Consider the following 26,127-nt stretch of genomic DNA (forward strand, 5'->3'; position numbering starts at 1 on the left):
CCAGAGAGGAGGAGAAGGAGGAGCAGGTCGATAACATGCTGAAGAGCAACACAGCGCCGCTCTGATGAGCCTTTCAACGTGGGAATGCAGCTCTAATCCCTGAGTTAGTGTATTGTAGGGAGAAAAAGAGATGGAACTGAGCAAGGTTGGGTCATTCAGAAGATGAACGACGCGAGTCTGCGGCCGAAAACAGCAGCATCATGGATGTGGAGAAAAATGTGAGTGCTGAGCCCATACAGAGAGAAGCATGTGATGTGGGAAAAAAGAAAAACGCAAAACTAATTGATCAAAACAGTACTGTATGTGTAAAGTATGTTTCTTTAGCAAATAAAAAGCAGAATTTCTCAGAGGTTACCATTTTATAGCTCAAGAGACTTTCTAAGCTATGTTTCCTTTAAGCATTACCTTGATCTGTTTCTCCCAAAATTAAAATAAAAAGTCACATGAGTCAATATTCATACAGTATGTGTATTGAGCTACAACTTGAATGTGGATAGCAGCTCAGATCATTTGACTTCGGGATAATATGATGAGAAATTGATGAGTTCATATTGAGTTCATAAGTTAGAGACACTGAATCTCTAGGAGAGAGTCATGTGAGATTCAGATTTATTTCACAAGAGAAACATCTGAGAAGCCAGAGGCTTATCCCTATAAAGCCTACAGTATCAAACCTGCTGGAAAACCTGTTGCACACAATCTACTACATGCCGTCTACCCTGTGACTCATATACTTTTTTTTTTAGCAAGAAAAGGGACTTTTAGTACAATTGTAAAAAAGACCCCCTTCAGGTGTAGTACATGTAAAATCTTTAAAGAAAGAAACTCATACAGGTTTGGAACAACTTGAGGGTGATGACAGAAACGTAATTTTTAGGTGAGTTATCCCTTTATCACTAGAACTACCGGAATGAAAAGACATGCAAAAATGTTAGGAAACGTCAAAGCTTCATACCGTTAGCCTACAGCCCTGTTTGTAAATAAGTTCAATAATCAATACAAAAACAAAAAATAAATGGATCTACAATGTTACGATAGGTAAGCAAATAATAAAGACAAGGACACAAAATTTAAATTCAAATGTGAAAATGTATTTTCCAGCCTAATTGATAAATATTTTCTTATAAAAACAAATCTTATGATACAATATATACAATAACAAAAACATAATAAACATTTTAATACATTAAAAACGTTCATGGACACGTATGCAGCACAATCCAGTACTTACACACAAAAACAGGCTAAGAAAAAACATGAACAGCTAAACAAGTAAACGAACTGCTTTAGAACGATTTTCAGTGAACAAAAAATATTAACAAACAAAAGGTTAACACGTCTTCCTCCAAGTGGGCTCATCTGAACGGCGCAAACGGGTACCAATAGGTGGGAAATGTAGCGGATTTATGTATCAATAATGCGTGCGGTCAAAATTACCGCTATGGCCATTCTAGGTAGAAATAGTCAGAACTGTTTTGTGTTTTGTGATTTTAATAAAATAACAGTGTCAGAATAAAATATACACATAGTTAGGAAAAGTCAGAGTCCTACAGCCAAATTGATTTTATTTTAACAAAGTTATTACACTGTAAAATTAAAAAACGGTCAAAATGACCGTCTTGGGAGTTCTAGTGTTAAGGAAACATCTAATTGCATAAACACATTTGCGTTCTCTCTGTGTTCTACCTCTATCAAGACAGCCTTGTATCTTATACAGTATTTGAAAAACAGGTAACAGTCATATGAGCAGATAATCAATGCCAGCAGACAGATGAACACTGATCTACTTTCCAGGAGAAGCCCTCAGCTGTGTCTCGACAGGATCTGCCCTTCAAACACGAGAGTGTGGTTTCGGTCTGACAGTATCGATCACTAACTCTATCATTCATTCGATTACGGATCTGGTTCCGACATCAACCCCCTGATCAATAACACTGAAAAAAACTGAACTAAAATCACAGTGCCTGTAAATTGAATTAATTATGGAGAAAATATTAAATCCTTCAGAACTAATTTGACACCTGAGATGAATCAGCCTGATTGAGTCAAAACAGACGGGGTTGTGTATGGTTATGATTTGAATAATTCAACCTTTTACAGGGACAAACGTTCATTATTTTCCAGTGATACGCGTCTGTTTGAGTTTCTCTCACTTCTCCATTTCATAAACAAGGAAAGAGGATTATGACATGAATAAAGGCTTTGTTATCTGTCACTGTATCAGCAGATCTAATTAAAGGGTTCAGGTGGAAACTAAACACGGCTCGCAAATCATTTATGAATATTTTACTTGATTTACTTGAAGTTTGATGCCCTATTTTATCATTTGAACACAGGGATAAATGTGGCATTTTAGCTACAATAGAAAAATGTGAAAAAATGTTGTATATTTGAAAATGTTAAGACATTTATCAGTCAATAACAAGGAAATCAAGGACCGTTTTACTTCCTTGTAACCGCTACTTTAATGCCACACTTTTTTCATTTTCGATATGATCTTCAGACTGTCAATTATATTCTTAATAAGCATATTGCAGTAAAAAAAGAACCTCAACATCTTTAGAACAAGATAAGTTTACATGAGAAGCAAAACTGCATAAAACTATTTAATCAAAGATAATTCAAACATGACGAACATGATAATCCAAACAGAGAAACAAGAAACAAACATTGAGGTTTAAATTCAATGACCGACAAACAAGGACTGAATGATATAAAGGGGTATAAATGCACTGGGTAGACTAGCAAGGAACAGGTGAAGGTGATTAGTTGCCATGGTGACTAACAAGGATAACTATAGAAACTAAGGTAAACGAACTAAACCACAGAAACTGAATAAAAGGCACAGCAAGACAAAAGAATATCAAAATAAAAGTCCAAGAACACCAAACACAGGGAATCATGAGAGAAACAAGTGAGGACAAGGTTGAATATATTATGAAGTTTTGCTTATCATGTAAATCTTGTTTTAATGCTGTTTAGATTTTTTTTTTTTTTTTGCAGTGCCATTCTCCAACACAGAATATCTAATTATGCACCTCAAACTGTGTGAAACATTATATAAGAACTTTAAATGCATTGATAAATAAGTGAAATTTCACAGTGTGAAACTGTTTCACATTTTTTCCACACAGTTGTGTGTTCATTAAAAGTAGGAGGGAAGCCGTCACAGATGCCGTTCTTCAGCGTGTGTTGATGAGGAAAGCAGTGGGGTGATAGTCCCAGCGTGTGGCCCATTGTTTAATCTGAATCCACCGCTGTGTGTACGTGAAAGGAAAGCAGGGGTCCACCAGCGGCTAGGAAGATATCTAATGATGGAAAGAAAAAGGACTTATCTGAAAACTGATTTGGATGTGCCGGTGGTCAGCCAGTGGAGGATGAGTCAGAGAATGAATATGGATAAGAATCGTATTATTTCCTCAAGTGCTTTTGACGGGTACAGACAAGCCTGTAAATGTAGAACATGACCGCCTAATAAATAACTCGCTGCTCTGTATTTCCAGACAGTCGTTCATGCAAACAAACCTAGAGGTGGAAAACAAGCTGTATCTCTTTCTGTGACAACAGCTGAGGACTTCAAATCTTGCGCAAATGCAATAAATCCAGTGATAATTTTGCATGCTCCCAGGGTGTGTCAAAAAAGGTCATGTAACACAAAGAGGCCGTGACATGGATATGAATGACACCTTCCATGTGGAGAAAAGAGCTTTCAGAGCAGTGGGACACCTGTTGTAAAACCAAAAGCATCCTAATCCATTATGCTGTACGTTTCATTGTACAACATTTTAAAGAGTTACAGACTGGGTTTCCCATTATCTACAAACGGCATTCATACACCTTTCTTGTCCTCTAATCCTTGAGTTTTGGGCTTTATAGTGAACGGAGAACACACAGAGACGGTCTCTAAGCAACGCTACTGTCAGAATCCTTTCCGAAGATACTCAAGGACGAGTGCAGACTTGTGTCAGAGCAGCAGAGGATGCACACACACACACACACACACACACACACACAGCAGGAGTCAAGAGTCCCTCTGGTTCTCTGGCGCAGACGTCTGTGACACGGTATACAATGGAAGTTTAAAAAAACATAAAAATGCACAACATTTAGAAACGTTGGCAACAAGTATTTGTGTTTCTTTATATTGCAACTACATTTGCATCTCCACAGGGAAATGGCAGCACTCACAAGACTCCCAAAGACTAGTGTTAAAGTTTTAGGTAAGTTTAGTTTATAGTCTTTGGTTCTGTGGGAATTGAATGCCACATCAGAGCAGCATTGCTGTTGTCGTGATACTCCAGAGAATACAAAACGCAACACCATCTTTGCAATGTAAACTAGACTATAAATGGTTGAAGCAAGAAAGCTACATTATAAGACCAATCACAATTTATTAGTCATACAGTATGCAAATATTTTGAATGCTGAGCATTTATCGTCAATGCAAATAATGATAGATTTACATACAGTAAATCTTAAATCTGAGTAGGTAGTTGGCATGAAAGACTTTCAGAAAGCCGACATGATATACTTAATCTAAAGCCATTTTAATTAATTTATAATTAGGATGTCATGCTAATTGGGGCTTACATGATTTTTGTACGTTTAATGCACGTCACACTGCAGGACTATTTTAAATGAAATATGTGAAAGGGAAAAAGATTATTAAAAAGGGTGGAAAAACTTGATGACCAGGCAAGACCTAAAATATACACTGTCCCTCAAACATTCATATGCATTTAACCTTAAATACAATATTCATGTTGTTAATATAAAAATGTTAGTGCCATCCAGGACGGCATAAAATGTACAAAAACAAAAAATAGATTGAATTACCTACAAAGTCTGAATGGAGTCTGTACACTAAGCAGTTGAAGATGAATTAATTGAAAAGTTGAATGCTGGGGTTGATCTGAATGTTTGAGAAATAACGCTACAGTGGTGCTCTGTAATTACAGATGTATCATATTTCATAAGAGGGAAAAGTACAGAGCTGCTCACCAATCAAAGTTCTCAGGTCAAAGAAGATCAAAGTTTGCAGATTCACACATCTGCTTTTGAAGTTTTCAAAGGAAGGACAGATGGTTGATTTTCAAGATTGTATCAACACTTTTAAAGCAACTAACTGAAAATAGCAGCCCAGAATAATGCTGGTAAACGCTTGCCGTCTTTAGCTCGGCACACTGCGGCTGCGATAACAGAAATAACAGACAGAGAGGCAGGTTCAGTGGATGGCACTGGAAATCACAAATTCAAATGCTAATTAAAATGGGCTTATTTTGAACTCCTCTTCAGAGGTTCATGATGGAGGGACTTTGAATTCTCCATCAAAGAGAGCAATAAACAGCAAATGCAGTCTTTATAAGCCAAACAAATTACTGTCGCCACTGCTCACAGTGGTTTCATTCACATCCAAGTGAGATGAAACGTTCAGAGGAAACCCCCTGGACTCAGTATCTGTTATGTGTCCATCCTCCAATGACATGTAGGGGAGGTTTTCATGAAACAATACACTATTCTTTATTTAGATTTTTTTTAATACAAAACCACTTACTACAGGGAGAATCCCATTGGTGCAATCTGAGGTCAAATAAAAAAACGTTCCTTTCTTTTATAGGGTTGAGTTGCTATTTGGTTTGTTAAACATTGTTAATGTTTATAGGTTCTTCGGATCACCGTAATGGACATAAATATAGACCGAAACAGGACAGTTGAAGCATCAGGGGTTCTTTGAATCACCTGAATGTAGATGATTTGCTAAAAAAACATGGGAATTTAAGTCCTTAAAAAGCAACAGTGTTTAAAATGGTAGCTGACAAAAACCTTTTCAAGATTTTAAGTAGAAACTAGGAGAATTAAAGTAGGATAACTAATTTACTCATCCTCATGTTGTTCCCAATCTGAATGCATTCATTTCTTCTTTAAAACTTTTATTTTTACGGTTATATCCTTATCTGTAAATGTTACAAATTCATGCGAGTATTTCCATTTTGCATGAAGGCTTGTCCTGACTGTCTGTGTTAAACATCAAATTTAACTGAACAAGCGCCAGAGGGAGACAATTAATATCCAGCGCAAAATTTTTATTTTTTGCTGAAATATCTGTTGTTGGATGTTAAATTTAGGTTTAAAAGTCTACATGTAATTCAAGTATTTTATGAGAGTAGTAACTGTGAAGGGGCAGCATGTAATTAAATATAAATGTAAGATGTTCCTTACATTTACAGGATAAAGAAATGACAGTAAGACTGAATGTGTTTGTTCCTGCAGAACATCCCTCTAATCTTTTAACAATGAGTTTTTGTTTTTCTTCATTTTTAATGTAGAGATTTAAACTGTCCTTTTGCTTTATAACTCATATAATGTATAGCATATATTCACTATATATGTTTTCAATATGCATTGGGCAGGATGTGGAATCGTGTGTTTTGTCAATAAAAAATAAAAAATAAAATGTAACTTTTATCCGATTAATCAAATAAATAATGAGTCAACTAATTGATTATCCTAACAATCATTAGTTGGAGCCCAATTTTTTTTTTTTTTTAATGTTGGTAACCAAACAGTTGATGTTCACCATTGTCTTCCATAGTATTTTTTTTTTTTCATACTATGGAAGTCAATGGGGCCCATCAACTTTCTGGTTAGCCACATTCTACAAAATATCTTATTTTACCCATAGGCCTGATTTTATTTTCACAAATCACCCCAGAACATTTTCAAAAATATCTTCATTTGTGCTCCACAGAAGAAAAAGTTTCAATGTAAGAGTGAATAGAAATGGTTCCATCTTTTCTCATTTGGGGTTTGAAACCAACAAGCACCAAGTACTTGAACCACACAGCCACAGCAACCCAATGACCAGAGCACACCACAACAATCATTTAATCCTCAAGTCAAACAACAAAGATCCACACAGCAAACAACACTGCATTAGCGACAAACCCCCAATTCAAACTCCTGTGCCGCCCGACTGACATGTGACATGATGAACGTCCCCATATACACACACAAACACTTGAATGAATCGTAAAACACACCGCTTAACTTGGCCGGACGAACCTCTGGAGGGATGAGAGAGGTCACGGATTGTGTTCAAAAGGCCAGCGAGGTCAAGATCCCTATCTATCGCTTTTATTGTTCCATCTGGGGACTAAACAAAGCCACAAAATGCCTCTCCATACTGATGTGTGTTGTCCCACCTCTCTTCAATGTCTCCTTCTCAGTTGTTATGAACGAGAGCAGCGTGTTGGTGGTCCATGTATCAACACGCAAGCCACTGAGAAAGTGAGGAAGCAAGTGAGAGAGAGGCCGATATGCTGGCGGCGACTGAATGGATGGCATTGCAGCAGGGCAGGACTGTGGGATTAGACGAGACAATGGTATGCTTGAAAGACGTAAGCCTCTCTGTGTGAAATAGAATCACTCCCCGGGGACACGACTGCCTTCCCCGCTGAATAAAGTGAGACAGACAGCCTAGTTCCCGCTGACTTCTCTCCAAAAAGACACGTTTGATAACACCATTCAATCATGGCAGAGGAAAAGTTCCCCAGCTCAATCTATACGGCCCTGTTTCATTACATATATAAGTAAAATTCACTTTAAAGAAGGGATCTCAAACTACTGGCCCGTGAGATTGTTTCATATGTTAGTAGTTTATTCGGCCCACAAATCATATTTCACTTTATGCATTTTGATTTCACCTGTTATCCTGTAGTTTTCTTGGATTGTTATAATGTGGTCTAATATATATTTATTCACATGACTAATTACAGGCCTCACACAAATTAAAATGTGCAATTGTAGCCTAGGTGACAACAACAAACAAGCCTGCGGGTTCGCTTCTGTCAAAAAAACAAAAAAAAAGAGTTGGTTACGTGTATTCGTTGGCACCGCTCCTGTGTGCCAGATTGCTCATTCGTTCATTATTTACTATAGTGAATGCCACATTTATACATATGGACTATATAAGTGCACTGTATAAACACAGCTTTTGTTTACTGGACAAGTGTGGTACGGTTAAATGTGTACTCTTCTATTATAGTCAACAAAGCGGTCTCTACAAAATGCCTCTATAACTACATAATCAAAATTAATGTTTGTATTTGTTGTAACTGTTCAACTGGTCGCTGATGAAGAACATCATATGGCAAGTGGCAATTTGATTTTGAGACCCCTGCTTTTAAGAAAAACTTTAACCACCCTGTGAATAATGAACTTATACATACACACGCACACACACGCACGCACGCACGTACACACACACACATAATGTTGGTGCAACTACATTATGAGGATTCTCCATAGGCGTAATGGTTTTTATACAGTACAAACTGTATATTGTCCCCTTAAACTGCCCCTATCCCTTATACCATCACAGAAAACATTCTTCATTTGTAAATTTTTAATAAAACATTGTTTTTTAAGTTTTTTAAGCTATTTGAATTACGAAGACTCATGAAATGTTCTCATAAATCACGTTTAAGTTGTAATACCAGTGTAATACACGTCATTATACAAATTTGTGTCCTCATAAATCACATAAACAAGCACACACACACACACACACACATATGACTTACAGTAAATTAATCCATACTGTAAGTCACTATGTAATTGATCAAGTGAAGTTGTCAGATTTCAAAATGCCCTTTGCCACTTTTTCAAATCACACTGGAGATGATCATCAGGTTTTGTCAATATCTACCTTATCAAATTAGATAAATATACTGCAACATAAAAGCACTTTCACTAGTGGGACTTTTGGACCCCACTGAAGTTAACAAGTCCATAATTCTTGCACATTACAAACTGCACCAGTTCACAAACTCTCTGTAAAACATTTCCAGGAAACACAGGGTGTAGTTTTTCAATATCCCCATAATTCAATCTAAATTATACATTCAACCAGACTAATTAAAAAAATCTTACATAACACCCTCAGAAAAAGTAGCGTCTGAGGTGGATATTATGCTCAAGTAGAAAGAACAGAGATTTACATGTAAGACTGAGAAAATCAGTCGCCACAGGACAGCTGTGATTCTGCTAATGGTTTCTCCTAAGCCCCTCAGTGTGTTTGTGTACAACAGCAAAGGAAGGTGCACAGAGGAGATGAGAGAGACTGCACCACTAATAAGACCCTCATTTAAGTGCAAATGATGGAATATTATTATTAAACATAAAGGTTGAGCCAAGCAGGTCATGCACACTACCACTATTATTATCAACAGAAATCCAATGCATGTGCACCACTCACCCATGCGAAGAAAAGCATCCAAGGGAAATCAGATTATGAGTTTAGGAAATCCCTGCAAAACTAGAGGATCCAAACCCCAGTCCTGAAGAGGAGGGCAACTGCAAGTGTACAGCAAGTGTCTAATCCATATATCAGGCACTGCGCAGGCGGCGTTACTCTGTGTGAGCTCTTAGCTGGGACAGAAGCACGAGTGTCTCTGGGGACAGACGCACGCTTTCTGAGACTGTGTGAACAAGACTAATTCAGGCACAAGCAAAATCCGTCAGGTGTTGAATTACAACAAGGGCTGTGGGAGGGTCTTTCCCCCTCCGGGCCAATCAGAGAAGAGCTCTATTGTTTGATTTTGCTCAGGTAAATGAGGCGGCCCCTCCTGCTCTTAACTGGCAGCAGACCAACAGGTAACTGAGGGAAGTGGGGACACTGAAACGGGTTGGCTTGTTTTTTTTATAAAGTGGGTAGACAGACAGACTGGCTGGCAGAAAAACTGTTGTTGAGATAAAGAACTCTTTAAGTAGAACATGCTGACTGATTCTGAACACAGCCAGAGTTGTTCGTCTGCCCTGCGAGCTGTCGTGAAGATAACGCTAATAAAAAACAACAAACGGATGTAAAATGTAACCCAATGTGTGGCTTAGACTTAGAAATATATACTGAAACATCCAAACTTTAGCATTGACACAAATAAGATTCATGATTAACAAGCACAGATGAAATTTAAATCCCCAGCAGGTAAATTTGCCACTAATGTGTGTAAAGGAATACATTTCCTTTTATTCTGATTTAATATATCAGCTAAACAGCTGGAAAATGCTTTTGTGTGGTGGCAAATAGATGCTAGTCATTATTTAAAAATGTGACAACTCCACAGCTTTCAATTGAGTACACTAGCTTTTTTTTCCCTACAGAAACAGATCTTGTCACAATTACCAAATTATGTTATATATAATCTTCACAAAGAAGAAAAATTTAAAAGGGGTGGATGATTATGATTTCACTTTTCTAACTTTAGTTAGTGTGTAATGTTTCTGTTTGAGCATAAACAACATCCCCAAAGTTACAACGTTCAAAGTTCAAAGACAAAGGAAGATATTTGCTTTTAAAGAAAAGGACTACAACAAACGGCTGGTAGGAACTACACGACATTCCTCCCAGGTTAGTGACATCACCAACCCTAACATTTACATAAACCCCGCCCCCTGAACATGATTTACAGATTGTCAAGACAGAATATGCTAATCAATGACTAGAAGATAGTTAACTCCACAGTTACTAACCATTCAGAAATGTCCTGTTGCTTATACATGTTGTCACTTCTTCCTGAGTCTCTCCATCATTGTCTGACTCCGGTTTGAACATAAAAGATTAAAAGTTTTTGAAATTTTCAGTGTGTGTGTGGGTGAGGTAAAAGGACACAATCTGTTGAAGCTCCGCCCCTTGTGCTTTGGGGGGGGGGGGAGCAGCTCATTTGCATTTAAAGGAACAGACACAAAACGAGGCGTTTTTGCTCACCCTCAAAAAGTGACAACTTTAACATGCTATATAAAAATATCTGTGGGGTATTTTGAGCTAAAACTTCACATACACACTCTGGGGACATCAAAGACTTATTTTACATCTTGTGAAAGGGGAATTATACCACCCCTTTAAACAATACAATACCATTTTATTTTATTTTGTGAAAAATAAGTCCTCACATAGGCTAAGCAATTAGTGAAAACTTGCATTTAAAAACCAAACACATTTTCTGCTTCAACGCACATAATGAACACTAAGAAATGTTTTGTTTGGTATTAATGCAATTAAAGAATAGTTGGAGCAAGTTAGCATATCAGTATGCAAATGTATGTGTGTGCCCCAATGAAATAGTAGCCTATCAAGTATTAAAGAGGATTTTTTTTTCACACAACTGCCCTCAAAAGAATAGTTGTGTTCATTCACTTCAAAAGGTCACCACTAGAGCACTTAAATGTCTAAATAATGTACAATGGCAGCATATTAAGTCTGCATCTCACAGCTCTAACGCACAAGCCCCTGAACCATCTCTCAAACATACATGTTTCCCAAGAGAAACCAATTACTCCTGAACAGGACTGCTGGGTATTCAGTGCTTGGACTATTAATTAATGTGTTTTGACTAAGAAAAATGAGGCAGAATTAAATTATAGATCTATCATTTTTCATTAAACTTCAGGTTGATGGAAGGGCTCTTCAAAGCAGGAAAGCTAATGCCAGGGGAAAAAAAATAACCTACAGAAAAAACAAGACTGCATCACCCTCAAAAGCACAGATTTCTGGTCTCTGCATGCATTCAGTTTTCATTTAAGCAAGCTTCTGGGATCAATTTTTCCAAATAAAGGGACGTATAATATCTGAATGAAATGTTACTAAATAAAGATAAAGCGTTAATCCGTTTTCACCAGCTGCCACCCACCGTTCACAGCGTTCAGCAGTACAGTGAGCAATGAGCATGTGGCTAAATCTGTGTGTAGTCCAAAATGAACACTCGCCAAGTAAAATCTGGCTTCGTTGAGTCGGCCGGTAACTTTTTAGGAAGTGCGTGGTGTATATATATATATAAAATAAAGCAATGCAAGATTGATAGTCTGACCTTTGCCATAACTGATCACACCAAAGTAACGCGAGTGATTTTTAGAAAACTTCAGCGACTGTCTGAAGAATGGTGGGAAACAAAATAAGCCATTGTGATATTTTCACATGTTTATTTAAGCATTTACTTTTTTGCATGAGGTTGAATTTCACTGAAATACTGTATATGATGCTGTGTGTGTTAAAACTTGTCTGGACTATTTGCTGCCAACAACAGAAATGTAAATTTAGAAATGTTAAAAAGTGACATTTATATTATGCATGTATCTATTTTTAAAATATTACTATTTAATTTAAGAAGGAAATAACATATATTAAAACATGTCAATATTTATTTTCTCATATTACCCAGCAGGTGTGGCAACAACAACAACAAAAAACTTGTGTGTGTGTGTGTGTGTGTGTGTGTGTGTGTGTGTGTGTGCTTGTGAGTGTCATTTGTGTAACATCACTTAGACTGCTGTAGACTACAACTTGAGAAAAAAAAAAACTCAATCTATGAAATGAGACACTCTACAGTTTCAGGGCAGTGCATTGAATCACAAACACACACACACTCACACACTCACACAAACGACGAGAATAGGCACAAGTAACATAATGCACAAACCGAAACTGAAGCCACGACTCTTGGTTTTTGAATAGTACTGTCACTATGTCATGTAATTCTACAAATTCACAGGCTCGAGTTTCACTTCAAACCTCACACATGTCCACATGAGTCCAAGGAAGATGTTTGTGACACTGCTCTCATCTTCTCTTCATTCTCTTTTTCTTCCTTCAAGCTTTCAATCTAAAGGAACGTCATCTGAGAGGACAATAGCACCTGCTGTTAGCAAAATGTGATTCAATGCACAACCTTAGGAAAAAATGAGGCAACTGAGCTGCCTCTTTTCATTCAAGCATGGTTGGCATCGACTGGAAAATGGTGATATAAGAATTTCCTTCCAGCACATCAGACTTACATAAAGCTACTTTACTGTGGGTTAATTAGCTTACTAATTGGTAATGTGGGTCTCATGTCATGTAATGTGCATGTGAGCAAGTCTTGCTTGGAATAATGTGGCAATGAATCACACCAGATGAACAAGCCAGGAAATCTCACACATGCAAGTCCTGTGACGGCACTTCTGCAGTGGAGCAAAGTCTCTGGCTATAATCCACCAGTTTTCATGCTTGCTAAATTCTGACAGACTCTTTTTCGAATTAGAAAATTAATGCTGTTTCTCTTGATCCACGAGTGTCTTCTCTGTAATCCTCACACTGAGAAGGATTGCGTTCATGAGAATGACCCAAACCATGGAGTAATCTGGTTGTCTAAATTGGCAGTCGTATCAAAGTGACAAATGCATCAACAAATCCTGCCAACCGGTCCTCTGGGGCTGCGAGACAATTGTGTTTAACGACACTTGAGATATTGCATAACTTTTCCTCTGTTATTCTAGGGCGTAACGATCAGTGAATGCAACCCTGACACAAATTTAGGAACTTGGATTCAAGTGTGAAAATCTAAGTGCAAAAACGTGCAAAAGACAATTTTAGCAAATGTTATTGTTTTTTCAGTGTGTAGCCCAATTTTTTAAAATCTTTTTCAACCTAACACAGTATTACAATAGTATCAGTATCAGAAAACATTATTGTTTATATAGGGGTGTAACGGTTCACAAAATTAACGGTTCGGTTCGATACGATACACTTGTGTCACGGTTCGGTACGTTTTCGATACAGCAAAAAGAAAGAAATGCCAGAGAAATGTCCTTTTTATTAAAACTAACATCATAAAGTATGATATTTTTTTTACTTTGAGCAATGATGTAGCTATTCTTGACTTTTCTTAGGAGCAAAACAAAACAGCTCCTTGGACAAAATGAAATGTAATATTGTAGTAGTTATAAACAAAGGTTTATTTTAGTTCAGATTAACATTTGAGGGCAGCAATTGTATTCATAATGTCAAAATAAAACCGACGTAATGTTACTTGAAAGCATTATAGCATATATTCCTGCCACACTTCCATGGTTACAGTTAATAGTGTTACTGTAGTAAATCCATGGTGAATGTTGCTGATCTGTAGACACTGAATAGTTCATTCATGGCACAATGTTTCTTCCTGGTTTCCACTTCAGCGGTGTTTGGTCCGTTAATAATGGAGAAATGTGAATGTTTCTCACTAGATCTCGCAGCGATGTTATTACTTCAGTGGCGAATTCAAATGCTTTCTTTACTGGATCTCGCTGTGTAGTAACAGTGTCGCTTGACCAAACTGATAAACGCGCCTACATTTGAAATAACGAAATTTTGGTCGGCAGGAAAAATGGTCCAACGATCCGTTCGGTTTGAAAATGCGTACCGAAAACCGAACCGAAAGCCTCGTACCGAACGGTTCAATACGAATACGTGTATCGTTACACCCCTAATGATTATATAACAAGTATAGATGTGCTCAAAATGACACATTCACTGTAATGCTCTGGGAGGTTAGCATGCAAAAATATGATTGTCAGAAAACTCATTTATTTGCCCTAGGATTTCTGGAAAATGAAAGCACAGGGAATGTTGAACGCAGAGACCCAGACGGTGCCATTTCACCGCAGAAATTTCAGTTTAACATACAGAATGTAAAAGCACAGGCCCTCAGTGACATAAACAAAAGGGATCTTGTCTCTGCAAGATATAGGGTGACAGTGGGGTGAGTTCACATCTGTTCTGATATACCGCTCTGCTCCCCAGGGCCAGAGGCTGGAGCAGACAGACACAGTGGCATGAATTCATAATGTTAATCAATGTGAAGGACGGCACACCCCACTGTGTCAGAGCAACAGATTCGCTTGATTTATGCCCATGCAGAGCACAGAGAGGAAGTGCCATTAGCAGACACACAATGCATTAAGATTTCCCTGGGCCTAATTACATACTCTCTCTCATCCAGCACACACTGGGGTAATTACAGAGCTGCTGGTCATCCGGTGTGCTGTCTGTGCTCTGTCACACTTGTTCAGTCACATGACACTCGTCTTAGGATGAGCGATCTAAGCCTGATCACCTCTGGCATCTGTGCTTGACAAAATAGCAATGCTTTCTTCATTTATGAAAGTGCGCATCTTAGTGGAAGTATTATGGTAACCAGTATGAGAGCAAGGGCCGTCTCCTATAACCTATCCAAGGATTTTTGAATGTCATCACATTTGAACGCAGAATGCAGACATAGAATCATGTTTGATTGCTGTTTATATTCCACACTCATATTTCACACCCCAAGGAAAACATCTGTCATGACTTGCAAATTTTCAAGCAACTTTTAACTTTTAACAGACTACACAAAATCAACCTGATTTTGGCACGATCCATTAACGTAGGGTGTCGTGGTGCTTCGTAAGGATTTGTAAACCACATCTGTGACACGGCATCCTGACAGAAAGACTAGCATGTTTATTTATTTAATTTTTTTTGGTCCAATAGGCCAATAGGAGCACAAAAGCTATTCTGTACACAGTGTTCAAACATGTAAACACAACGAAAGAGGGATGATGGTATTGGTGCTTCTGGGTGGCATTATGCAATGGAGGTTTGTGGAGATTTGGCAACAATACTCCTGCCTTTAGGATGTTTCTTCGAGGGACTACCATGAAGGGATGTGCAACCCGGTGAGTACTGGAATTAGCATTACGCTAACATGGCGCTTCGGTAGCCATTGTTTGCTTACGCTCTTGTTTCCGGAAGTCAGGCACTAGTTCCACCTTCTCGATGACAACACGAATGTTGTTAAAGATGGCAAACAATCTATAGTCTGAAATGTTTCTTGAAGTTGTCCACAACATGACAAGAATTTAGGAGTTAAAATCACATAATCTGACACACTGACTATGTGAAATATTATTTGCATATTTGTATAATTGAAAATGTACACATTTACATATGTCTCTAATCTGGCAGATATCATATGAAGCAGCGATTGAAGCAATATCCGATGTCATCTGTCACCTATATGCAAAGACAGCTATAATTTAATAACCATAGGGACAAAAATATACTTTTCATAAAAATAATGCAAATACAGTTTCATGGTTGGTAAGACATATTTATGGTAAATATCCTTAATTCATTCCTCATTGGTGGGCCAGGCAGAAAGTTAATGTTGGGCCGTGTATACAATGTGGCAAGTCATAAAAGGAAACAGGTAGACTGACTATAATCTAATAATTACATATAAAGCCAAAGTATCATTTACATACAACCACAACCTCAAGCCACAGTTCTCAAAGACACACAGAAATCTTCACAAACCTCCAAAACAAGGTTAAAACAGCCACAGAGGGATGATGTGGTTAGCTCGAAAAGGCATAATGCACAACAGTGAGCTACTTGCATATGTAGGAGTTTGGAGTGCATACTGAGTTTGCCATGAAAACAATAGCTGATTTATTAATGCAGACGCAGGAAAGTTGGCAGCATGAAGGATTCATTTACAACATTAACCATTCATTTCTATGATATCTGTCAACTCAAAAAGTCAGGTTCATAAAATAAAGAAAAAGCTGTGATTTTTTTCAATAATATATGCACAGGTCTGCATCTCCGTAAGACAAGCCTCATCATGGAGAACACATATGTGAGACTATTTGTGATACCAGGGCTTGACATTAACTTTTTAGCTCATCAGCCACTGTGGCTAGTGGTTTTCCAAAGTTACTAGCCATTCAGCAATTACACTGGCCACCATTTTGAGATTGATCCCATGGCGAAAAACGTATCTCATAATTTGGCAGCATATTAGGCTGCTGTCCCTTTAAGACCTGACGCTCGGATCCATTATACTGTTACACATGAGCTTTCTTTCTCAACGGTTTACATTCATTTAAAACATAACTGACTGCATTTACATGAATACTCACCAAGACCGGCGGCATTTGACATTATTTTGTGTATTTGACTGAAAAAGGACAAAAAGCAACAAAAAAGAGCTCAATTTAGTACTGAGAGGCGGCTTTATGTGCTGCACTTTGGGTGTGAGCAAAAAATCTGCAGAAATTAGTAAAATTATGCGCAATACGCACAATAACATGGCGAAATACAAGCCCTGTAACGGCAACAATATTCATCCGGAGCAGATTAAACGAGTGAGTGAGGGGAGGCGGGTTTTAACTCACTGTCAGAGAGATTAAAGAGAGAGAGAAAGAGCAGATGGTATTGTGTATCTATTCTGTGGAAAATGAGTATTGGAAGCGGTTCAGATATTTCAGTATCGATACAGTATGTATCAAAAAAAAACTATATTTTTGACAACACTACACTGCACTAAGTTTATAAAAGACTACATTTGAAAACCCGCAAAAGTGAATAGTACTGTAGGAGTGACTGCGTTAAATCTGCTGAAATCCACCCGCATTTGGATGGTTGGCTGCATGGTGTTAATGTCAAGCCCTGTGTGTAACTAAATTATAACTAAAACTAAACTACACTGCAAAAAAAATTTTTTTGACTTGAGTAAACTAAACTTAATTTACTGTGTTTATCCAATTGATTTGTCCAATGTATTTGAAGTGACACAATAACTTTATCTGAACTTTTTGGAGTAAGTAAATCAAAACAAAAAAAAAACATGCAAAAAAGTCTAAAAATGTAGTGAGTCGAGATTTTCTTATAGTGTAGTTTGTCTAAACCAGGTGTGATACTGCTCACACAATCCCTGGTGCAGTGATAATACACAACAGCAGAATCTGATGAGTAGTCCATCCATCCATCCATCTTCTTCCGCTTATCCGGGGCCGGGTCGCGGGGGCAGCAGTCTAAGCAGAGATGCCCAGACTTCCCTTTCCCTAGCCACTTCTTCTAGCTCTTCCGGGGGGACACCGAGGCGTTCCCAGGCCAGCCGAGAGACATAGTCTCTCCAGCGTGTCCTAGGTCTTCCCCGGGGTCTCCTCCCGGTGGGACGTGCCCGGAACACCTTCCCAGGAAGGCGTCCAGGAGGCATCCGAAACAGATGCCCGAGCCACCTCAGCTGACCCCTCTCGATGTGGAGGAGCAGCGGCTCTACTCTGAGCTCCTCCCGAGTGACCGAGCTCCTCACCCTATCTCTAAGGGATCGCCCAGCCACCCTGCGGAGAAAGCTCATTTCGGCCGCCTGTATCCGGGATCTTGTCCTTTCGGTCATGACCCAAAGCTCATGACCATAGGTGAGAGTAGGAACGTAGATTGACCGGTAAATCGAGAGCTTCGCCTTGCGGCTCAGCTCTTTCTTCACCACGACAGACCGGTACATCGTCCGCATTACTGTGGAAGCTGCACCGATCCGTCTGTCAATCTCCCGTTCCATCCTTCCCTCACTCGTGAACAAGACCCCAAGATACTTGAACTCCTCCACTTGAGGCAGGAACTCTCCACCAACTGACTACTCGTCCTTTTTCTTCCAAAACCCATTAATGCATGCTAATTCACATGTTCTTCACTTCCAGGTAGTGCCGAGGAAGATTATAAGCTGTGATAGAGGAGAAGAACCCTCAGCATCCAGACTGCACACTATAGGTGGCCCGTGAGCATCCCGAAGCTCGGGTTTCAGGCCCACTCATTCCCAGCCTGCATGCACAGGCCTGTCCTTAAAGCTCTCCTTATGTACACCACTGGAGGGAATGAGGGTCTATTGATGTCAGCTTACAGAGATACCACTCATCAGGGTGGTGAAGAGTCATGTCCGCCTCTTGTTTTATATTTCAAGTGAAAGGAATTGAAAAACACAGCTATATTTTTCTAAGGGGGCCACCTCTGGAGGGGGAGTAAAGAGAAAGGCATTACAGTGAGGATGTGTGGTGTCATAACACAGAAAAGGTGGTGGTGGTGGTTCACATTTTGCACTGGCAACACAATAGAGCCCAGGTAGGCGGTATAAAGTGGAAAGACACAAAGCTCCCCTATCAGCACTGTGCCCTTGAGCAAGACACTTAATCAAGATGGCTCCAGGGGGACTGAAGCAGCACGTTGTGCACTGTACATTGCTTTAGATAAAACTTAAATGACAAGCAACCAACAACAACAAAAACGGCCACCTGGAACACTTGCCCCATACTTCAGCATTAGGCATTAATAGATACAGAGCTCTTTGAAAAACTGAGCACTTTTACTTGTTGTAAAATAGACTGTTTAGAAATCTGATTAGATAATACAGATTCAGAGTCAGTCAATTGTGCATACTGTGTGGTAGCTGTTTGATTAAAAATACATTAAAAACCGTATTATTGTGAAATATTTTTTTTCAAATTTAATATATTTTAAAATGTAATTTATTCCTGTGATCAAAGATTAATTTTAATGTAGATATATCTTCGATTAGATTTTGATCCGTCTAGCCACTTACATCCAAAAGGTATAGGCCTAATTTATGGTTTTGCAACTTCATACATTGCAAATGAACTAATACAGACCTTCGATTATGTGAGGTCAGGCCCTCAAAGTTGTGGGCAAAATTGGCTATTTTACAGCTTGTTGAGGAGAGGTGAGCACTTTCTTTTCTAAGTGACCAGACTTATAATCATCTGGCAGATGACAAAAGGGTAAAAAAAAAAGAAATCTCTCTGACATACACTGAAAGACAGAGCCATAATAGACCATTGTATCACAAATACTTGAGGGTGAACTCGTTTGGCCACACAGAACACCCTTGCAAACTACTGTACCTAAAAAGGACTTTCTAACTACTATCTTTTAAATTGCCATCTACAACACCCTAGTTTTGCATACAATCTAAAAAATGCTGGGTTGTTTTTACCCAATTTTGGGTCAAATATGGTCAAACTCAAACGTTGGGTTAAAAATGTAATTAAAAAATGTAACCCAACGGCTGAGTTTGTCCATATTTGACCCAAAGTTGAGTTGAAACAACCCAGCATTTTTTAGAGTGTTAAACCCCACTCACATTTACTTCAGACGGATAATACAAAAACCTCATATTACTAATAATACATTTAATTGTCTTTGAAGATTACTGTTTATAAAACATTTTAGTTTATAAAACATAATATTACATATTATAAAACCAAGGATCCACGCTAACAGGATTTTAAGAAACACCATTATCAACACTCCATAGACACAAAGAAACTGTCACTTACTTCTTATGGCCTTTTACAATTAACAAACACACACACACACGCACACGCACGCACACACACAAACACACACACACACGTGCACGCACACACATACAGACACACACACACACACACACACGTAGGGTTTTCATGTATTATGTAGGGATGTGCATTGACTAATTTGACAGTCATTTAAACGGAAGTTTTGTAACTGACTAGTTGACTAGTAAGTAAGAAACCCTCTAAAGACTTGTGTATATGATCCATTCGAGCACTCATTCAAATCTATGAATCAAACAGTCAAATACCAAAATAAATGCCGCTAAACGCTGCATACTTGGCGAATAAAGCTCCTTCTGATTCTGAAGCTCAGTTGTTTTTTTGGAGTTGAAGTGAATATGCGATGGGCATTTGCTTGCTTCGGCTATCACACCGACCGACGTGCATGTGCTGAATATGGTTATGCGTGGCTCAAGTGGAATTATGCCAGTTTGAAATGGCACATAAAACTTTTCTGTTTTATTTCTAATTCGAAATACTCCTGCACCTCGTTTGTCTTTTTAGCGGTCATTTCTGTGCTCTCCGTGACTCCGAGGTCAAATAAAAAAATTAAGATTAGACCCTACCTCTTAGGTATTATTTGAATAGTGTTCTATCTGAATGTGCTATTTTAAATGCAACAAAGTTCAAGGCACAGGAAAGAATAGTATCCGAATGCCGCCCAGACATAGACAAAACACAACTTAAATATCCCCGGCCTGGGGCCTCATTTATAACCGTTGCGTACACACAAAACAGGCCCAGAAAGAGGCGTACGCCACTTCCGACGCATAAGTTGTGATTTATAATAACAAACTTGACGGGAAAATGTGCGCACCTGCACGCAAACTCTGACCCATGCGTACGAACGTTTTGGAGACGGAGCAGTTTGGCGACACCGATGGTGAGCCGGAGTATGTTTTTTTGGTCACTTTTAGACAGAAAATCTAAATAAAATTATACATATACAGAAAGATAATACAAATATAATTTCACTCACCAAGCCTATCACTTGAAGCAAATATCCACACCTTAAATGTCCGCGCCAGGGAGCGCGTTGGGCCGTTTAGTGAAACTGACGCATATCTAACAGCAGATGAAGTAAAACTGTAAATCTTCATTATGAGTCCTAATCATAAATAGGCTACAGTTTATATAAAACAATGATTTAAACTATGTTTTATTTCTGATATAAACATTTATATTAAATATGCCATTCTCATTAACGGAGTTAAACATTTAAACTATGACATTTACTGAAAAGTAAAAAAAAAATAATATATATATTCAATATATATCTATAAATATTTGTTGTGGATGCAATGCTTTTGAACACTTTTCGTTTGGCATGCTGTGTTTTAATGTTTTAACCTCAGAGATAATTGCTTATCATGATACTAGAAGATTGTGCAAATATAATGCACAACAAGGTCTAGGCCTATCTGTTTCCATTAAAAATATTAATCAATTAAAAATACTATTTGGTCAGTGGAAAAGATTGAGAAAAACTTTCTCTGAAATGTATTTTACACTATTTGATTTATTTATTCAAAAACAAGGCAAGGATAGGCTACTAAATTATTTTTATTAATGTAATGTGACGGCACATCCGTATTTCGTCTTGTACCGTTAAACATGTCATCACGTGGATGAATAATCATATGCAAATGATATGCAGATGAGGATATGCATAGTAAAACTAGGCGTTGTAAGCTCCATATATGGTTATTTCGGGGAGGAGACGCGTGTGTGCACAATCTTCCGCTGACTGGGATTTATAAAGTGAATCCTGCGCAGGTTCTGGCGTAAGCACGGTTTTTATAAGTCTGAATATTTTTTTGCTCACGCCATTTTTGGCTTTTGGGCGCACGTACACTTTTAGTAAGGATCCTACGCACAGTTTTATAAATGAGTCTTCTCTCGTCTTCCACTGTCGTCACTCCTCCTCTTATCTCTCAAAGCTCCTGGGACTCCAAACTGGTGCAGCGTTCATTAACATTCATTAACACCAGTCTCACTCTCTTCACAGTAAGATTTGAACGATAAAATCTTGTGTATTTTTTTTCCCTTGTAATCGACTGTTTTTAGTGTCGACTAGTAGCAGCTGTACCGTTTAGTCGACTCGTCTTGCACATCCTATGTTTTATGGGGACATAATGATTTTTATACTGTAAATTCTATCCACTAACCATATCCCTAAACCTACACATCACTTAGGCCGTGTGTCCACCAAAGCGTTTTTTAGCCAGCTGAGAACGCCGAGCTGTGGCGCTTGAGAGCGTTTTGGCAGCGCAGCATTTTTTTCAGTTGAGACACTTTGCTTGTTATGATACAGAATATCCGTGAAAATATCAAATTTCACACATTTTGTTTCTGTGTTGATTCTATATTAAAATGTCGATACAATGTTTCTCTGGCTCAAAATTATTTCGTTCTACCAGAAAGACTCGGGAGAATAAATACTGTGACAATTAAACATTTATTAACAGCCCAGCAAGCAATCAAGTTCTTTGGCGTAGGCCCCCGTCCGTAGCTTGCAATCCGAGGGTCCGGACTCTGCATATCCAGCCTGAAGACGAAGGCAGGGGCGCAGTCGACCCCAAAAATTAGCTGGGAGATAATCCCACCGGGACGGAGCCCACCCCAAAGAACTGTAAGTAAATATACCCACCAGTCGTGCATCCTGCGGTTCCTGAATGGAAGCGTCAGCATCTGTGAACTCAGACGTGTGTAAGTACCGATCTTTTATACCACAAGTATAAGAATATGATTGGATAGATGAGAAGGTAATAAGTGACGTAACGATTGAGTCTTCCCGGCAGAACTTATGCTAAAGCTTTAATTTCCGTTATTATGCTTGTTGTTGTCATCTGTTGATGTTGTACAAGCAGAATGTGGCGGTTGGGCGGTGTGGTGTTAGACCCGCCCCTCCTCCACTGTGATTGGACGGATGGATAGAAAGTGACAGTGATGAGCGCTGCGTTTAACCCAAAGTTGAACATTCTTCAACTCTCTGGCGACCGGTAAAAAAAAAAGCTCAGCGCCTTGTTACTTTTTTTAAATGCAGCGCTCCCATTGAAAACAATTGAAAAAATACGCCATCCGCGTGAAAAAAACGTTTTGGTGGACACACGGCCACAGTATGATTTATTAGCTGTTTTCCACATGGGGACCAAAAAATGTCCCCACAAAGGCAACAAAGTGTATACCTGAACCACACACGAACACACACACACACAGACACACACACACACACGCCTGCTGAAAAAGTGTCAGAATCTCTAAACGCATGCTCTGCAACTCAATCAGACCCTCATTTCATTATTTGCTATTCACATAACAATGTCAGAGTTTACATAGACTCGCACACCTGTCTATGCTGAAAGGTCGACAGGGTTTTTGATCCTGTAATGTTGACACAGTTGGAGCTGTCAGCAAGTCCGTCTAGCTTGAATGCCACCAGAGCGAGACTGAGAGAGAGAGAACGTTAATGCATGATTCAGTATTTTTACTGAATATCTCAATTAAGCATAAAATTCAGTGTCTGTTAAAGATCTTAAGCTAATAACAAAAAAAAAAGGATCTCTCATTTATATGGAGCTGAATGGATTTCATGCAGCATTTGAACAGTATAACTCAAAGCACCTGTGCTATGTGGGCGTTTGTGTGTGTTTATAAGGTTTTTCAATGTGCAAAACTGGAAAGTTTATTTCCAGATGAACATGTTTGTGGCATCACTCTAGAGGTATGAGATATTCTTGTTGATAAATACAGGAGACTACTCAAAGCAACTGAGATTTTCTGTTGATCACAGTGAGCAGATTGATTTCATAATCATACTAAAACAAAATTATCCACATGCTCATCCAGCTAGTTCTGGCGCTTCGACCAAATAATAAAGCATTTTGAAAATCTCAATTGTTTCTCTTAGAAAACAAAGATATTTAATGAGGAGCAAATGGAGACTTGCTTACTTGGTCCCATTAAAAAAGTCCCCAAAAGCCTCATGAGTCTCATCTAGAATATTAGATTCATATTTTTTTAAATTTTACACATTCTGTGTTTCTCATATGGAAGTAAATGCTTAAATGAAATGAGAGTAATGAAAGAGCAACCAATAACACTTTTTCTGTGCGCCAGAACAACTCCACTTAAAATTTTCACTCTCATTTGCCATGAACTACTGTAGCTTGTAATGTGAATAATCTGAGAGTCATATTCTCCCGGTAAATTCAACTCTCGTCCCCAGGACAGCAGCAGGGAATCTCTGCTTTAGAGTCAAGACACGGTGCACAAACCCACAGACAATTAACCAGGCCACTTCAATCTCGTCTATTGTCTTTCAAGGGCTGCCCTCAATTATATACACAGAGAAAACTGTGATTATTTTCTCTGTGGTGAGATAAAGTTTCATCTTTGCGGACGGTCTGGACTTTATTACGTGCTGCAAGCTGCAAGGATTTGTTCAGAATTGACCAGGGTGAGATTTCAATCGTGGAGGAATAGGAAACACATATTTTCCTCATTTCCATCCACCATTTACTGATCAGATAAATGGAATTACACATTCAATATGCATCTTTCTAATGATATAATATGTATCAGGCCCAGGCAATTATAGATAATCTTTAAACTGTAATTTGTATGGATTACTACATCCATCATACACACTGAGCATGAGCAAGTCATTAAAATGCATTTGATCTCATGTATTTGTCTAATCTTTGTTGTGTGTGGCCTCATAAACACTGACCTTGGGCTGTCAAGGACTGTGCTGCATGTCAGTGGCTCTGTTTTTTTTTTGGGTTTTGGGGTTGTCATGTTAGCATTTGATTTAATTCTTCGGCAGGCTGAGTGGCTCATTAGTGATATTTAAGCAAATCACTAGCCCTTGTATTAAACGGTGCGGCCCACACCTTCTGTGCCACTAACAGCTAGCAAACACTACATTGAAAAGACAAGAATAACAAATACTTTTTTGCCAACAACCAATGAGTTGGCAACAACTCAGAAAACCCTAGGAAATGCTTATTGACTTACGTGAGTGTTTCATTGGTCAATGCTGATATCTAGAGAGGGCCCAATGACCTATAATGCATATATGACACTACTGTACACTACTGTTCAAAAGCTACAGTGTTCAAAAGTCTGGAGTTTGGAGATTTAAAATGTTTTTGAAAGAAATCTCTTCTGCTCACCAAGACGGCATTTATTGGATTAAAAACATAGTAAAAAACTGAAATATTATTACAATTTATATGTGACTATGTGTTAATATGTAATTTATTCCTGTGATCAAAGCTGAATTTTCAGCATCATTACTCCAGTCTTCAGTGTCACATGATCCTTCAGAAATCATTATAATATGATGATTTGCTGCTCAAATACCATTATGATTATTATCAATGTTAAAAACAGCACTGTAAGTTACAGTTTACCATTTACAATTACTGCAAATGAGAGCAAATACTACAAAATTAAATCAATGCTTATTTTACACAATAGTTACTCAACTTTATGAAAGCCACCCACAACAACCTTGGTGAGTTCTACAACTTGCATTTTTTTATTTGATTTTTTTATTACAAATTGCTTTGTTTTTTATCAAGTGTGAGGAATGACCTGGTCTTCCATCTGTATGCTGGTTATCCCTTATTCTTAGAGACGTGTGTGTTGTAGTGATGCCACCCACAACTCAAGCATCCCTTACCTATATGCTCCTCTGGGGTGGGAAATGAACTTTACACCTCGAGCCTGCCTGACTAATGGCCTGTCAACACTCTCACTGCGATCAAATAACACGTCTCTCCAACAATAACACAAGGGCTGTCATTATAACAGACCCGGAGCAGACAAGAAGCAAGTGAATAAGAGAATGAGGACAGGATGTGGACAGGACCGAGGGAAGTGGGACAGGGACAGACTCAAAGTCTTCCCTGAGTCTAGCGGAGGGCATGTAGGAAACCTATCATCTAGTGTGTCAAACTGTGGCGAGCCCTCCGGCAAACAGCACGGCCAATTAGATGTAATAACAGGCCTCGCATGCCTTGCCCAATCTTCCTTCATCGCCACACTGTCCGGTCCAAACCCGACGCAATGCATTTCACTTCTGATTTTGGGGTCTTACTCATCTGGCTGGAGCCA

General features: G+C 38.6%; 1 protein-coding gene across 2 annotated transcripts in view; it reads right to left on the reverse strand.

The window, feature by feature from the left end:
- Positions 1-26,127, reverse strand: part of ptprfa (protein tyrosine phosphatase receptor type Fa) — a 229,810-nt gene that overhangs the window by 180,126 nt on the left and 23,557 nt on the right. Inside the window, exon 1 of one of the 2 annotated variants that reach the window (XM_079628591.1) lies at positions 9,257-9,449. The exons of the other annotated variant lie outside the window; for it this stretch is intronic. The gene's annotated coding sequence lies outside the window, so the exon portion shown is untranslated. Of the gene's footprint in view, positions 1-9,256; positions 9,450-26,127 lie in introns of those variants that run through there. 2 annotated transcript variants of the gene reach the window in all.

The sequence above is a fragment of the Phoxinus phoxinus genome, assembly GCF_949152265.1.
Source record: "Phoxinus phoxinus genome assembly, chromosome: 11".
Taxonomy (NCBI): Eukaryota; Metazoa; Chordata; class Actinopteri; order Cypriniformes; family Leuciscidae; genus Phoxinus; species Phoxinus phoxinus.